Here is a 12,263-nt window from a genome sequence, read left to right as displayed (position 1 = left end):
TTGTTCAAATCCAGATTTTTATTATTGGTAACAAATACTGTGAGTTGTCCTCCTTGAAGGGGCAGAGTCAGAGTCAGTTCATTCATTTGAAAAACACTGATTGATTTGGCTATGCAGGGTCTTCGTTGGGGCACGTGAGAGTGGCGTGTGAGATCCAGCTCCCTGACCGGGGACTGAGCCTGGGCGCCTTCATCGGAAGCACTGAGCCTGAGCCCCCTGGACCACTAGGGGGTCACCATTCATGGTGGGGAAAATGTGCCGCAAGCCTAAGTCTGAACGGCCCTCAGCGCACCCGCGTCTGACCGTTGGGATGGTGGCCCACAAGCTCGCTCCTGAGCAGCAGAACCTCCCCTCCACCCCCACCCACATTACCACGGACTCCTCTGGAAATCCTCTCTGCAACTCGGGTCTCCCTTGTTAACTGAGTAAGTGAAGCTCTCTGCACTGAGCTGGTGCTCTGAGCCCGAGAGGGTCTGTGGGGGAAATTCCTGCCTGGGTATCTTCCTGTGCTAGGGGTCTGAAAGCTTGTGGGGCCAAGGCCTGCAGGTGGGAGCCCAAGGCCAAAGCCCCGAGGGGCACGGGCCCTGCTCTTGACCTCCGCTCGCACGTCTGGGATGCAGGGGGGGTGTGAGTTCCAGGCGGGGGGAGGTGGGGGGACATGTTCTGGCAGAGCCGGCATGGCCCTGAGCTGCTCCCACAGCTCGACTGCAGCCCTTAACAAGCAGTGGGGGCAAGGGGGGCTCCTCCCGCACGGCCTCTGGCACTGCACGTGCCCCCAGGCTGGCCCTTTCATCAGGAGAGCCTGCGGGACACCCACACCCAGGGAACAGGAGGAACACCCTCAGACTAGTTCAAGGGCATCAACGTGAACCCTTCTGGAGTCACCCAGGTGTCAGAGTGTCCCTAGAAGCAGGCACACAAGCACACAGAATGGTGGCCTTCGACGGCCTGCTTATGATTTTCACGTTGTGGAATACTGGACAGGAAAGAAGAGGGAGTGTGGGCAGCACACAGGTCATGAAACAGGTCATGAGGACACCAGAGAGGCCACACCCACTTTAGGAGCCGCGGAGGTGAGCTGCGCTCTGCTGGGAGGGGCGTGTCTACTCCCCACCTCTGCCCCAGAGGCAACACCTTCCGCCTGCATTCACCATGCCTGTATCTTTTTACAGATTTGATCGTCGGTGTGGTGTTGGAGAAGACTCTTGAGAGTCTCTTGTACTGCAAGGAGATCCAACCAGTCCATCCTAAAGGAAATCAGTCCTGAGTGTTCATTGGAAGGACTGATGCTGAAGCTGAAACTCCAATACTTTGGCCACCTGATGCAAAGAACTGACTCACTGGAAAAGATCCTGATGCTGGGAAAGATTGAAGGCAGGAGGAGAAGGGGACGACAGAGGATGAGATGGTTGGATGGCATCACCAACTTGATGGACATGAGTTTGAGTAAGCTCCAGCAGTTGGTGATGGACAGGGAGGCCTGGAGTGTGCAGTCCATGGGGTCGCAAAGAGTCGGACACGACTGAGCGACTGAACTGAACTGATGTGCATGTTTGCATGTATGTGTGACTGTATGTGTGTGTGCATGTGTTTGTGAGCTTTGTAAATGTCACGTGTCTGCGCCCTGCTGCCCCGGCTTCGTCTACTTGCTGGCGCGGTTGCAAGTCACACCTGTTACAGCGCTTGGCTGTGTTCAATTTCACTGTCGCACAGCCTTTCGCCCTGTGAACACACCACCAGGCACACGTGTGCTCCTGTCCAGGTGCCTGCACACGGCAGGCGCGGGAACGCTCTGGCCTGGCTCCTGGGGCGTGTGCTCACTGCGGGGGACGCACTGCGGTCAGAAGCTAGGGTGGTAACACCCAGGGGACTCTCAGCGGCTCCTGGAGTTGCGGCTCGAAGGGTCTCGGGGCTAAGTTAGGATGGACACGTGTGGGCTTCTCCAGATCTGACTCGATAATGAGCAGCACGGGCATGGAGCCCAGCGGGTCATGCCGACCTCGAGGTGAGGGCCCCGGGCTCAAGTCTGGGCTTCGTGACTGAGGACACACACTTGTCCTGGGCTGGCGGGGCAGGCCATCCACGGCGGCGTGCGGTGAGGTCCACAGGCGCTGGCTTGGCGGAGGCGGGATCAGGTCAGCTTCCGCTGGTACCACCATGGGTCTCCTAAAATACTTTACGGTGACGCCGTGACAAAATCGTTTCCACAGGACAGACACGGAGACCCAGCAGCTGTGGGAGGGGCTGACAGTGGAGACTGTCACCACTCAGCCCCAGAGCTGAGACGAGGCCCCGAAGGGACCGCAGGGGGCCCCGAGGGCTCTCGGGGTGAAAGAGCTGCCGGGATGACACTTGCAAAGCTGGCTTCTCACCTCCGCTGGGCCCTGGTCCTCTCTGCTATTTGGGCATAAATTCTTGCTTTACAAACAAAAATCAGTTCCCTTCAGGAATGCCTTCTGGGAGGGGGTTTGCCCGAAGCAGTTTCCTGCCAGGCTGGGTCTGCGAGCGGGACCGTGGCTGGGCCTTCGCTGATCTGGTGGAGTCCCTCCCGCCAGGCGCTGGCCCACCTGCAGCACCCTCGACAAGCCGGCGTCTCCGGGACTGGCCGCTGTGAGTTCTGGCCCGATGAGGCTCTGCATGCTGACTGCTGTTTCTCCAGTTGTGATGAGCGCTTCCAGGGGAGTCCTTCAGATAATCACTGTCTTGATCTCGAATGTAAATATTGTCACCATGGTTCAGAGAGAGATTAATGATTTGCCGACAGCTCCGTATATCCTTAGGAAGTAACGTACCAAAGTGCGCCTGGTCGTCCTGTCTCCAGGAGCGCCGGTGGAAGGCCGACACTGGGTGGACTGGTTGCTCTGGGACTTGGACAGCTTTTCTGGGCAACTCGCTCACTGAGAGGGAAACCCTGCATTTATCTTTTAAGGAGGAAAAGCGTGCTAAGTGCGAGTGCCAGGCGCCTCCCAGCACTGTCTCTGCCTTCAGGAGGAACCTCAGGGCGGCATCACTGGCTCTGCCGCAGAGAGGGGTCCGGCAGGCTTGTGGTAGCCTGGCCGCCAGGGCGAGCCCCCCGCCACCGGGGCCTCCTCCCCCTGCCTCCACCAGGCCGTGGGTGCAGATTCCTTCACCCCCTGGAGCCTTGGGGCAACCCAGCCCACCCCCATGGTTCCCCTGGGCCACAGGTCACCGCCACCCTGAGGGTCCCAGGCAGGGCAACTGGCCGGGTTGCACCCCACTGCCCCGCCCTGAGGGAGCCCAGCACACGCTGCTGTCCAGCCTGGGGCCAAGGACAGCCTGTCTGCCAGCCACCATTGCCTCGAACGACCACGTCCCCTTGATGAAGCCAGGCCTGCGGTTCTGTTGGAGACACGGTGTCAGTGTCAATACCAGGAGGACTGGCCAATTATACTTCACATCTGAATTTCTTACATTTTCAAAGTGTTTTACACTAATTAGTTAGTCCTGTTAGCTCTAAGGATTAGTAGCGTCTCTAACAAGACACAACGACACTGACTTCGCTAATTATGTAAAACATGGACGCAGAGACGAGAAGGCTGGCATCGCCCGGCTCGGGCCGGCTCTGCCAGGCAGAGGTGCCTGGCTGCCCTGTGCTCTCATGGCCCCGGGAAGGAGGAGAGGACAGTGTGCCCCGAGGACAGAAGGCCCCCACGGTCTGTTCTGTCCTCCCTGGGGGCCTGCCCTCCCCAGACTCTCTCCTGCCAGGAAGCCCGTCCACTCCCATGACAGCTCCTTGCATCGTGGGTGCTGCACCACCTTCAGCAGACAAAGGGGCAGTTTGGGTCACGGTGCCCCCGGGAGGTGGAGGGGGAGCTCCCGAGGAAGCAGGCAGCACAGGCCTGCTGACTGCTGTGCGCTGCTTCCCCGACTGGTGACCACGTGAAACCCGCCGAGAACAGACGCCCCTCTCTGTGTCCCGGGCTGCGGCAGGGTGCCTGTCCTTCCCGGCCCCGTCTCTCTCGCGGAGGCCAAAGCTGCCCGTGCTCACCTCTGCTCCAACTCACCTGGCTGCCCTTCCACTCAAAATGCCCTCGACATCCTGTCCGGCACTAACAGTGCAGCTTGAGCTCCGCCTCCCCTGGAAGCGCCCCCTGTCTAGTTCAGCCACACCTCCTTCCGTGACTCTGAGACACACACACCCTGGGCTGATCCCGTGTGCACCCTGGAGTCACACGGCCTGGCTGGGTGGAGCGTGCACACTGCTCACGGCCTCACTGTCCTGCACGTGGAGAGGACAGATGAGAAAGACGGTGGGGCTGTCTTACGAGCGATTCCCTCACGATACCAGACTGCACCTGTCCAGGTCCCTTCCTCATCAAGTAAACAGGTATGCTTCTCTAAGTCCAAACACAGGCCATTTCCATTGCAAGCACAGAGCACACACACACAGAATCCAGTTACTCACAATTTCCTCCTGTGGAGACAAACATCGCCGCACTCTGTTCCACAGCTGGTCTTAAAAAAATGACGCAACACCGACAGATACGTGTGTGTGTCCACTTGTGTGCAGCCGTATCTAAGTCTGTATCCTTAGGACAGAGTCATGGGTCCTACTTTCCTGATTATATAATAAAGACACACGTTATATAAAAGTTTAACAACACTGGAAAGCAACAGCCACAGAGCAATTCACCCGACTCCTTCTGCCAGCAGCAGGAGCAGTAAGTCGCTCAGGCGTGTCTGACTTTGTAGCCTGTAGCTAAGACATGACTGTAGCCTGCCAGGCGCCTCTGTCCACGGGATTCTCCAGGCAAGAGTACTGGAGTGGACTGCCACTGTCTTCTCCAGGGGATCTTCCCAAACCAGGGATCGAACCTGGATATCCCACATTGCAGGCGGATTCTTCACCATCCGAGCCACCAGGGGAGCCCAAGATACCTTTTTTTTCCCCCAAGATATCTTCATATAAATACTCTGACAGATTCTCTTCCAGTCTTACACTTATGCACAACTAAGAATTTTTACACAACACTGATGACACCTGATGTTTTATCACCTTCACCACTCAGCTGCGAGTCAAGGCCCTCTCTTACCCATGTCAACACACACAGATTCATGTCACCATTTTTCACAGCAGGTCTGTCTTGGCGCTGGTCAGCTGTATCACGACTTCATCAACCCATGTCCTTAAGGACACTTCTGCGTCATTTCCCACTTGTTGCCATCACACAGTGGTGTGACAAGTGTCCTGTAACTGTGGCCTTGTGTACGTGAGACACTCCCCTTCCACAGTAAGCTTCTCAAAGGGAACCGTGTGGGGCATTTTAACATTACCCGACTGCCCTCCAGCAATACGCTCCGCCTGGCTCAGCGTGTGTGTGTCCTTTTCACTACTCCGGAGGCAGAGCGTTACATGTTTTGTCCTTTTCTAACCTAGCTGATACTGAAGTGCCGTCTCACGTTTAACCTGCGGCTGTGTGACCTGAGCGGGTGCAGGTCTCCCCAGGATGCCGACGGCACGTGCACCCTCCCCCGGCCTGCCTGCTCGCCCTCAGGCCCGTGTTGCCCCGCTCTTGGTGGGTCTGGGACACACTGGCGCCGCTGGCAGGGAAAACGTACCTGGTGGCACCTGAGCAAAGAGGTGCCCTGGCGGCCACGCTGGGCGCAGGATGCCGTCGCTGACCCATGGAGCTGGCCTGGCTCTGGCGCTCGTTTCCGGGGCTGCGCACGGCTCCCGAGGGGCACCGTCAGTCCTGCTGGAATGCTCTGAGCCACTTGCCCAGGGCAGCTGGCTTCTCAGTGGCCACCGCCTGGAGTGGCCGCACCGATGCGGGTTTCTTTGAGTTCACAGACACCCCAACTCCCGTTGTCAGCAACAGGCCAGAAGAGAGGCAACTCCGAGTGCTTCCGGCCTCAGGGACGGGCTTGGAGACCCATGTCAGAGCTGCTCATGGGCTTCGCTCCGAGTGCATCGAGGGGTGAGGGAAGGGAGAGCAGACGGGGCTCTGATTCGCTAAACAGGAAGACCCCGTGGGGGACAAGTCCTCAGATGAGGGTGCCAAGATCACCCCCCAGGGCTCCTGCAGGGGGCACGTGGGGACCCCACGTCTGCCCCCGAGCACCCTCCATGCCCGGACGCAGGCGAGGGGCTTCCCAGGATACCTCACTGCCGGCTGACCGCCCGAGGATGTGCCGCACAGCCGTTATAGAAGCCGTGTCAGTATCCCTCTGCACCAAGCACCACGGACCGGGGGCTCGAAGCCACAGAAACGTGTGTTCTCATAGCTCTGGAGGCCGGAAGTCCAAGAACTAGGGGCCGCCAGGGCCACACTCCCCAGAGGCTCTAGGGGAGGGTCCCTCCTGCCTCGTCTGGCTCCGGGCACCCTTGGCCCGTGGAGCCTCTGCCTCCATCGTCACGGGGCCTTCTCCCCCAAGGGTGTCCTCCTCTTGCACCTCTGAGACGGATGGAGCCATTAGATCTGGAGCCACACAGACAACCCAGGGAGATCTCCCCGTGGGATTCCTCATGGACGCACATCTGCAAAGATCCTTTTCCCCAAAGGTCAAACGCGCAGGTTCTAGGGGTCTGGTTGTGCACAAGTCCCTCTGGGGCCCTCTTCAACCCACAGCTGCTGCAGGACAACGCGGCCCCTGCAGTGGACAGACAGGGTCTCAGCGCAGCTCCTCACCACTGAGGAGGTGGTGTCTTCCCCTCCACAGCACCGGGGCTGGCTCCAGGGGCTTCGGAGGAGAGGAGGCTCCAGCCTGCACCGTCCTCCCAGCACAGAAGCCAGTGGTGACAGCAGCCGGAGTCCAGAACCAGCAGTACGAGCGCGGGCTGAGGGTCTGCAGACACCGTGCTGGGAGCGGAGGCTCTGAGAAGCCCTCAGGAGGCCGGTGGAGAAGAGGAGGCCACTGCCAGCGGTACGCGAGCCCTCAGCGGCCTCGTGGGCTCAGGCCCAACACCCAACGAGCTCCCAGCGCTTCCTTGCGAAAATCTGTTCATCTACATCTGAGACCAATTTGCCTGAAACTACACAATACCTGTCACATCGCTTCCAGGCACAGAAGTCAGATGTTTGCATGGAGAAGTACCGACAGCTACGTACCTCTTGGTGGTGTAATATTTAGACGTGTCATTCTGCATCTCAAAGAAAAGGCAGTTTTTAAATCAATGCGGGTTCTCAGCGTGGCACTCGGCCTGGAGACGGTGCGGGAGGCCTTCTGGCAGGTGAGCAGAGCTGGGCGCCCAGACTGACTGCACGATGTGCTGTCCGGAGGCTCTGGTTGGAGTCACGTGGCAGCCAGATGTGTGCACGGAGTCAGTGAGGGTGCACACCGCCAGGCCTCCGCGGGGGGCGGCAGGGCCTGTGCCGCTCCCGGGTCCCAGGCAGAGGCTGGGGGCCGTGCTCCAACCTTCTCTTCTTGCGGAGACATCTGGGGCCTGCCAGGTACACACACCACCGGGGTTTTTTTCAGTGCCTCTAGATTTAAAATTGCTTTGTACAGCTTGTGTGATGAGGTTATGTACGATTTACTCAACAAAACTACAGATCTCTGAATTGAACGCTGCCTTACGTTTAAAGCTGCCGTCTCCCCAGCTGCCCACAGAGCCCTGCGCGGCTGCGCTCACTCACAGGTGCTCCCTGTCCTCATCCAGAGGTTACAGAGTTGGGCTGTGGTCACTCCAGGAGGCAGACAGGTGCTGAGGGGCCCTCAGTTGCTGCTCATAAGGCAGCAGAGTAAAGACGAGGTCAGCGCCCCTCTGCTTTTAACCCTCTCCGTGTCACAGGAGTGCCGAGGAGCTGGAGACGGACCCTTTGCCTATGGAGTCCTGGCCACTCTGTGCCGTATCTGGACTGCCACCTTTTCCGCCAATGCTCTTCTTGCCCCTGCCTCTCAGCCTGTCACCACACGTGCCCCGGGAGTAGGCTCTGGGCCAGCATGGGAGGCCCAGGACTGTGGTCACCTTGTGCCTGCTGGAACCTGTCCGGGGTCAGAGAGGGTAGGAGAAAGCCTCTGGCCAGCACTCAGCACCCAGGACTGGTCAGCTGCAGCCGCTTTTAGAAACTGGGTGGGAAAGGCCATGGGGCTGGGGGATTTCTGAATTCCCTGCCACCCCAGGGTCCTCCACACCGGAATCCAGAAGCCAAAGTCCCAACAGAACAGCCCTGAACGGTGTCTCCACATGGAGGACAAGGTTTGGGCTGAATCAGCCCTACCCTCCATCTGCTCTGTGTGTTGGGACTCCACCCAATGCTAGAGAGGCCGGGGCTGTGGGGGCTGGGCGTGTCCACGCACCCCTCCTGGGCACCTTCTGTGTCACACAACACCCTGCCGGGCACAGCGACAAACAGGAAGGGGGCTGGAGGCAGCCAGGGGCAGGAGGACACCCAGGAACTGCAAGGACCCAGCCAGGAGGAGGACCAGGCCATGTCCCACCAGGCAGCCCCCAGGCAGGGGTGGCCGAGCGGGATGCGGAGGATGCTGCTGGAGAGCGGCGGGGAGCTGCTGCAGGACGCCCCCGAGACACGCGGGAAGGGCCATGCCGGGGTCCCTGGGTTAATGCCGTGTCTCAGCAACAGCCACGGGCAGGGGGCTCTGCCCGGGTCCGGCCCATGCACGTGGGGCTCTGCAGCAGAGTATGTGCCTTCTGGGAATCAAAACAGTGAGGAAGCGCAACGAGGGAAGCGCCTGGGAACACACCGGGCTCCGCTCACCCGTCCAGCATCAGGAGGGACTCTGTTCAGGGACAGGATCAGGTGCAGCGTCATGTCTGTTCCCTGGGAGGTTCTCCAAGTTCCCACGAAATTTAACCCTGTGGGGTGGGGGTGGGGGGCTATTTCACTTCCCAAAGAAACACGTCCACAAGACCTGAACCAGAAAGTGAGCGAGTGTGTTCAGGGACGCCAGTCCCTGCCCTGGGGCCCCAGGCAGGAGGCAGAGGCTGGCACCGAGGGCGGCCAGCGTCCTGCTGCGCCAGGCCTGTCATCCCGACTGGCCCTGGGTTGAGTGCCCAGCGGTGGCTGGGCAGGGCCGGCCTTGCCTCCTCTGGGGGGCGTGGGCAGGGGGCGCCACGAGCCATCCCAGTCACGTCTCAGCTTCGGGGAGCATCTGTGCCCAGAGGCCCGGGGACCCAACCTGCTGCTGGAGCCGGCAGCTCGGCCATGTACCTGCTCCCGCGTTTCCTGCCCGAAGTCTCACACCTGCATCCACTTTGCCTTGTCGTCATGGCGATCAAAGCGCGCAAAAGCAACACTTTTTGCTCAGTATCACATGCTGCTTGGTATTTGGACACTGGTATTTTCTCCAGATGGGCTTTTCTTCATTTAAGTCAACAAACCAGTCTGGGAAGCACACGCTGCTTGTGTTTGGGAACCAAACTACAGTAACGTGTTAAAGGGGAGCCTTGAGAGACCGTGGTGTGTGCGTGTGGTGGCCTGAGTGCCAGGGAGGGCCCAGGCTGAGAAACAAGCAAAGCGAGAGGTGAAGCTCCTGCCCTCCATTCCCCATGCTGCAGCCCTGGCCACTCCCAGCCCCCGGCCGGCATCCAGACAGATGTGCCGGCATCCATGTACACACCGGGAAAGCTGGTCAGGGGGCTCCCCAGAGCAGCAGATTCCGGCCCGTCCTGCGTCCCACCACGTCAGAGTCCATGACGACCACCGGCAAGGTCCGTCCTGACCACAGCGCCAGTGGCCACCGGAGAGTCCGAGCACCAGTCACCACCCTTCCCAGCGTGGCTGCTCCCAGCAAGCTGCTAGTGGATGGTCTCTGCAGGTGCCAAAGGCACCGAGGCCATGCTTATAGGATTAATCTTAACTGCCGTCCACATGGAATTTGTTCTTAACGGCTTTTTTTCAGAGGAGAAGAAAACACGAATTAGAAACATTGAGACTCGTTAACGCCGCCCTTTCTTCCACCGAGGCGCCGTCCACGGCCTGGCATCTCGTCCTCGTCCTTGTCCGCTCCAGCCCGTCTGCCCAGCAGGGGCCCCTGGAGCTGGCCTGGGTGATGGAGGCCAGACGCTGTCCATCTGTCCACAACTGGAGCCGCAGGGTCCGAGGACCCTGGGCGGCTGCCCTCAGCCACTTAAGGGATGCGGGTCCTGCAGTTTCTCCAGGCTCCGGGTCTGGCTTTCAACTGCCACCCCACTTCCTTCAGACAGACAGACAGACGAGGCTGCCTGGCAGAGTTCCATTAAACCTCATTGTCTTTCAAACTGATAACAGGTAAAATTGATGTGAACTTCAACTCCCTAAACACAAACTTCAATCAAATGCCCATGAACAAGAAACAAAAAGCCTGCACAGGCCGGAAGAGGCAACTCGGTTCAGTCCTCAGCCAGGACCCCTTCCAGGACAGCAGCGGGAAAACCCAGTGCAGACAAAGCACATGGAGGCCTAAGCATGTCAGCCCAGAGCCCGCTGCCGAGGGCCCTTCCTGGGAAAGCGTCAGCGGTGGGTGTTTGTGTGTGTCCCGCGCCAAGATAACACGATTATCATTTCCAAGTCCGCCTGTGCACAGCCTGAAACCTCAACAGCACAGGGGCCCGGGGGTGAGCTCCCAGGTGGAGCGCGTGCTGCTCACATGGCCGGGGCTGTGACGGCCCACCTGCTCCTACAGCGGCCGGGGCTCCAGCTGGCACCGCTCGTGCCAGGCTGAGCCTATGGGTGCTGAGGACATGGGGACACATAGCCAGCAGTGCCCACCCACCCCGCCAGAGCTGCACCAGGAGGGCCCCACAGACAGGGGCTCCCCGCCCACGACTCCCGGGCAGCACCTAAACCCACGGGCTCTGCCGACCTCGCCATCACCCCCCAAGATGTCTCCAGCCACCTGCCTGCATGGCTTTCTCTTACCCTAAAGCTTTAAAGGAGTTTCATCCTGGGATAACATTGCTGTTTATAACAGGTTAAGGAATAAACAATGACATCAGTAATAAACACACCCCCTGGACATGCTTAGCTGCTCCAAAGAGGAGGCGCTGGGTAAGGAGAGCTTGCTGGGTGGAGATGCGAGGCCTGGGCGGGGCGGGCAACCAGACAGATTCAAGCTGGAGATGAGGACGCCTCTAAGCAGTGGTCACGCTGCACGAGGGAACCATGGTATTTTCTGCTGGCTGAGTGGACACCCATTAAAAAAGCTTGATTAAATTACCTCCACGGTGAGCCCATGCTCTTCCTCAGAAACACAGCTGCCTGCACTGGTTCCAGCCTCCTCACCGCGCCTTCCTGGTGCCCTCCCAGTTCCAGCTCCTCTTTTTTGGGCACCAGGAAGTCAGGCCTGTTGTCCCTTCATCCCTCTGCAGCTCAGGTGTGCAAGCGAGGGGGGCTACGTGATGCTCCCGACCCTGGGGGCGGGGGTGGGGACAGGCCAGCCCTCCGCAGCTCAGCCTCTCATATGGTCAAGGGCAGCCAGTTCATAACAGCTGGTTCTGCAAAAACGAATCTCTTTCTGAACCCTCCATGACCCAGGTCTCCAGGAAGAGCGAGGGTGGTGTGCATGGGCTGCACGGCTGCCTCGCAGGTCTGGGCGCTGGATGGAGGGAACTTGCACACAAGGGGGCCTGGGGCCTGTCCTTGTTTCAGCATCTCTTTTCACTGGGAGAACATTTTTGTGTTTCCCTGTGCCTTTCCCATCTTTGTTTTTGCAAACGTGGTGCTCCTCTAGCCACGGCAGTTCCGGGAGGCCCCTGCGGAGTCTGCTGCCCCTGGAACGGTTTGAGGCCCACCCTTGGGGCGGCTCTGCTGCTGGGACCCGGGAGACTCCGTTTGTGTGTCAGCAAGGGTGGGCGGGGCCCAGATAGGACCCCCTGGGGGTGGGGCCTGGCCCCGGCGGGCTGCCTGATCTGGGACCCTCCCTTGCTGCCTGCTGCTGGGGCACCTGGAGATCACGGTGGGAGGCCCCCTCCCTGAGGGGTCCCCACTCTCCAGGCCCAGGAGCAGCGGGTGTGGGGCCTGGGATGCATCCTGAGGGTCTGACAGCATTGCGGAGAGGTCTGCCCGTCCACTGACAACCGGACAGACAGCACGTGCCCTGGGGATTGTCCAGCACATCCCTTCTTCAAGTCCTTCCTCGAGCAGTGGGGGCCGGGCCTGCCCAGTGCAGCCCAGCACCCTTCAGTGGCGCCCTCCATCAGAAGCACTGACAGCCCCACACCGAGGCCCCAAAGCTGGGAGCTGGGGCTGCAGCCCAGCAGCTGGTTCTGTTCTGGCAGTGGGGTCCTGGGGCTGCAAGTCCCTGGAGCAGAGCTTTTCCTCAGAGAATTCAGAACACAACTGCCCTCACAGCCCCCATAT

This window comes from Bos taurus, chromosome 26 (genome assembly GCF_002263795.3).
Source record: "Bos taurus isolate L1 Dominette 01449 registration number 42190680 breed Hereford chromosome 26, ARS-UCD2.0, whole genome shotgun sequence".
NCBI lineage: Eukaryota > Metazoa > Chordata > Mammalia > Artiodactyla > Bovidae > Bos > Bos taurus.
Note: the sequence above shows the minus strand (reverse complement) of the source record.